Source organism: Meleagris gallopavo, chromosome 1 (assembly GCF_905368555.1).
Source record: "Meleagris gallopavo chromosome 1, MGAL_WU_HG_1.1, whole genome shotgun sequence".
NCBI classification, from domain to species: Eukaryota; Metazoa; Chordata; class Aves; order Galliformes; family Phasianidae; genus Meleagris; species Meleagris gallopavo.
Window position 1 is genome coordinate 131,673,691 of NC_139404.1, and position 5,251 is coordinate 131,678,941.

Below are 5,251 nucleotides of genomic sequence, written 5' to 3' on the forward strand. Positions count from 1 at the left end.
CAAAGGGTTCATTCTCCAGTCATGAGAAATAAATTGCTGTACAGCATTTTTCACCTATTTTCTCACGAACATTATCTTCCACACAGCTCCAATTTTGTTTTTCTGGCTCTTCTTTCCTTTTTTTTTTTCTTTTTTTTTTTTTTTTTCTTCCAGCAAGAAATGTCATAGCTCAGGCAAAAATAGCTCAGTTTTCTTTTCCAGTGTCTCGTGCTGTTCCAAGGCCACAGCTTTCATGGGTGGTAGGAGAAAACAACAGTACTGTCATTTCTACCTGCTTCTGAGGCAACACATCCTTCTTTCTAATCAATCTAGAAATCACCAAGAATTTTTAGTGTCTACTGGGACAGAGGTTTATATTTCAAAACTCAATCCACAGCAAGTTACTGCTTCCAGAGATTCAAGTATCATATTTCAGAATCTGCTATAACTGTGTGCATCTTTTTTGCATTCTCCTTGCAATTTAGAGGAATTTGTCACTCTAGTTCACTTGTTGCATTTGTTCACATAATTTTTGTGGTTTTCTAGAAAGAGACTAAATAATCTGATTGGGGACATGCAGCCTTTTTTCACTTAGTGCAGACTCTGTTGTGTGCTGCCTCTTTCTGACTGAAAAAGATCAAATTGAGGATCCTTCTGCTACCATTCCAGGTTCCTTTTCAATGTATTGTCCTTTACCATGCGGTTTTTAAGAGCAATTTTTGAATGCCCATTGTAAATAAGAAATTCCAAATGCAGAAGCAACTTTTTACACAGTCTGATAGAGATAAGAGGAATTGCTTTAAATTAAAAGAGGAGAATTTTAAGTTAGATGTTAGGAGGAAATTCTTTACTCATAGGGTGGTGAGGCGCTGGCACAGCTGCTTAGAGAAGCTGTGGTGCCCCATCCCTGGAGGCACTCAAGACCAGGTTGGATGGGGCCCCGGGCAGCCTGAGCTGGTGGGGGGCAGCCCTGCCCATGGCAGGGAGTGGGGATGGCTGGGCTTTGAGGTCATTTTCCAACCCAAACCATTCTGTGGTTCTGTGAAGTTAGATGGCTACTTCATAACAGCAGACAGACTGTAGTCATGACAGCTGAAGACATTTCAAACAAATAGCTGGATATGAAGATTAAATTGCCGCATCATCTACAAGACTTCGTAGCAAATCACTTACAGACATTTCAACTATACTTTTGCTGACTCCAAGAGCTCTAACCCACAAAGCATGATAACATCTTGAGGTGGCTGTGCATAAATCAAGAGATAAAAACTTGAGAAACCTGATTTTCATTTCATGGACTCATCTGTTGGCTAGTAAGCCATCACTTTCTTTGGCTTTGATGATTTTTTTTGTGTGCCAGCATACTGTCTCTGCCTCAAAGAAGTCCTAAGGATATCAGTAATACCTCTGCAAGTCATTCTGGCATCTGACTTCATTTCATACCAGAACTACCGAGGTAATGCTAGTAACAAAAGCACTGCTGTTTTACTTAAGTAGCAATTGGTAAAGTCAAAAAAGCAGGAATTTGGAGGACCTCCTAGTTGTGGTGGGTTAAACATTGCCGTGTTAAACTGTATACACTGAGTTACATTTGAGAATGAACAAGGCTATAGAACTTCTGCATGCTGAAGGCAAAAAATGAAAAATCCCCCAGCAAATGTCAGCATTTCTCTCAGGAAGTAGAGAAAAGAGTCACAGAAAAGATAGAACAGAAGCATCCTGTCACTCTGTAAATAGATCCACAGTGATATGCATTTATCTGGTGGATGGAAGGAGAAAGGCACTCCTAGCACTGCTTGCATTCCTGCTTAAGAGCTGCAGTAGCAGTCGCACAACTGCTGAACCCTCTTCCACTTAAGCTGCAGTTGCACATGGGAACATGGAGAAGTGATGAAAAATCTCTCAGCTTTAGTAGAAAAAAAGAAACTTATTTTTTATTTTAAACAAAATTCCAAATACTAGCAGCTGTCTTTTGAGACAGTTGGTGTGTTCAGGCTTTTCACCTAACATGTCAGTTTGAGATTTTTTGCTCTAATCTGTATAAATTTGCTCCAAGTGCTGACAGATACACCTGATCAAATAGAAACTATTTCCTTTGTGTGGAAATACTGGACAATGGGCTACAACAAGCCTGAACACCTGAAAACATGCTTCCAATTACTGCAAAGAATGTACTGAGGAAAATCCTGAGGAGAATGACTTGGAGGTGTTGGATGTTGAAAAGCTCAACATGAGAAAGTCAGATTACAACAGTAATGTGCACTTGCAGTCCAGAAAGCCAATTGTATCCTGGGCTACATCAAAGGAAGTGTGACCAGCAGGGGTGATGGAGGTGGTTGTCTCCCTCTGCTCTGTTTCCCCCAGGAGTACTGCATTCAGCTCTGGGGCTCCAGCACAAGAAAAATGATAAATTGTTCAGAGCAGGTCCAGAGGAGGGGAATGGGCTGTTCAGGGAAGTGGTTGAGTCACCATCCCTGAAATTTTCAAGAAACATTTAGATGTTGCACTGAGGGACATGGTTTAGTGCAGAAATATTTGTGGTAAGCGGACAGTTGGACTGGATGATCTTAGAGATCTTTTCTAATTGTGATGATTCGCTGATTCTATGATGTTCAGAGGGCTGAAGCACAATGAAGACAGGCTGAGAAAGTTGGGATTATTTAGCCTACAGGAGGCTCCGAAGAGCCTTCCAGTACCTAGGACCTATGGAAAAGATGGGAAGGGACTTTTTAAAAGAACATGAGGTGATAGGACAATAGGTAATGGCTTTGACTGAAAGAGAGAAAATTTAGTTTAGCTATTAGGAAGAAATGCCTTACTATGTGGCTGGTGGAACAGGTTGCACAGAGAAGCTGTGGATGCCCAGTCCCCAGAGGCCTTCAAAAGCCAGATTGGGTGGGGCTGTGGGTAACCTGGTCCGGTGGGAGGTGTCTGCCCACATCGGGGTGTAGGGTGATCTTTAAGGTCTCTTCCAACCCCAAAATTATATGATTCAATAAATTCTTGGACTGAGCATCCTGGTAGACACAAGCTCTGATGTTGTTGAAACAGATGCGTTCATCTATAGATGCGTGATGGTGATGGATGTGTCAACTGTCATAACTTTCAGGGTCAACAGAATGAGTTACTGCATTACTCTGAAGTTCACCTTGGTCATCTACTCCAGCATACTGAAGGACACAAGTCTCCAGCTACTTTCTTGATGCTGACTGACTTCTGAATTACGCAGCCTTACTAGCAGCAACCTGCCATCTGCTCAGTGGTCTGAGCCCTGAAACATGCCCGAGAGGCCTGCAGTTGGAAGCAACAATAGGCTTTTCCCAAACATACGTAAGCTCAGTACCCAGGTACATTCACACAGTTGAGTGTATAATTGGAGTAACAGATGGAGTTGCTCAACTCATTAGGGAAAACAGTTCTATGGTGGAATGAGAACAGACATGAGCAAAATTATTCTCCTTTAACTGGAGTCCTACTAGATGTTTCATGATGAATCCAAGTAAAACACTCTTAAGAAATCCTAGGAAACATTTTCTCTGCTCTGAGAATGATGCATACTTTGCTACTGAGTCACAAATTTGGCAGTGCTTATGCTTGCGTGTGTTCTTTTAAAACTGTACTTTTGGTTCCTCATGATTAGTTTCTCTAGAACGAATGTCACACTTCTCTGAGTTTTTACTTAAAAAGTGTGGTTGTAGCAGATATATCACAATTATGGAAATTATATATTTCAGTATATTTCAGATAGGTAGGTGTTATCCTCCCTTGAAAAGGTGGGTTCCTAGCATGCTCCCTATTTCCATGCTTTCCTTGTTATTACTAACTACTAGGGTAGATTTCCTTCTCTGGAACCCCACCTGTCATCAACTTTCAAACTAGTGTGTGCAGCTTAATAGGAAGAGTTGCTTTAATTATTGTGCAAATAAACACTTACAGCACTTCAATATCTCTGTTCTGAAGACTGTTGAAATGGATTGTTCTGGTGTTAGCCAGTCACCTTAACACAACCCTTCACTCAAAAACTGTGAAGGAAAAAACAGCTAAAAATATTCAGTTGGCAAAGATAAAATAGAGTTTGCAAAGGCTTATGAGTACGCAGGGCAGCAGGAATAGAAAATTACCTATCTAGCTTATAAGGGCTTCTCATCCAGTAAGTTGGTAAACATTTCTGAGCCTTGCTCTCTGAGAACTCCTTGGCTCAAGGAAGCTCTTCATCCTAATTGTCAACATGGAAGAAGACCAGTAGGAGAATCCCTTCTTTTCTCTAATTAGTGTTAATGAAAACAAGAGAGAAGCAATCTAGCACTTCTACCAAAAAAAGACCAAGCTTCCCCCTATGAAAACAGTAACGATAGTCTCTAAGTCTGGGAAAGAGGATATGCTCTTCTGTTTAATAAGGAAAAACATTCCTTCCCACATTTTTTCTAAACCCTTAACAAGTTAATGACAGTCCCTTTACAGTGGTTTGGGAATTGTTCAGACCCCAAAGGGAAGCCTCTTCTTACATTGTCTGTTTATAATTCATATTAAAAAATATGCTTACATCATCTGGAATGTAAATGTAGCTATTGCTTATGGATCTTCAGAAGGTTTGAATAAAAGCAGAGGTGAGAATAGTCAACCTCTTCAAGTACCCACCAGACATGTCTGTGAGGAGTTGGACCAAGAGTTGGAATCAAAATGAAGGAGGCAAAAGCAAATTCAGGGAGGAGAGGGAATTGAAGAGTATGGGCAAGGAAGAAATTGCAGAGAAACTTCTCCTTCTCTGGAAAAAATTACATTTTTTAAAATGTTTGAATATGCTTAATGTCATCATCAAACCAACAAATGAGAACAGTGTAAAGTTGCCACCTAAATCCAGAAGGAAGAAACTATTGTTTGAACTGGAGAAGCTGATACCCCAACACAGTGGTAGAGACAGGTGGTCAAATGAGATGACTTATCAGACAGAAAGCAAACAAAGCTCTGAATAGCAAAGCTGAGCTACATCAGGTCACCACGGTTTAAGACAGTGGTTGCACAGAGCGCTCATTCCCTGAGGAATCCCAGGCAGAAGGTCCGTGCACTCATGAGTCTTGTGCCTTTTCACCATGGACACGACGCAGCTGGACCGGTGACTGGATCAGGTTAGAAGCCTTAGTGAGATCTTCCTGGTCACGGCTTGCCAGAAGCCCTGAGGGCAGCCTGAGGGAAAACACTCAGAACTGAAGCCAACCCCACCAGGCCTGGCAGCGTCCCGCCGGCAAAGCCACTCAGCTCCGCAGCCCGCCGG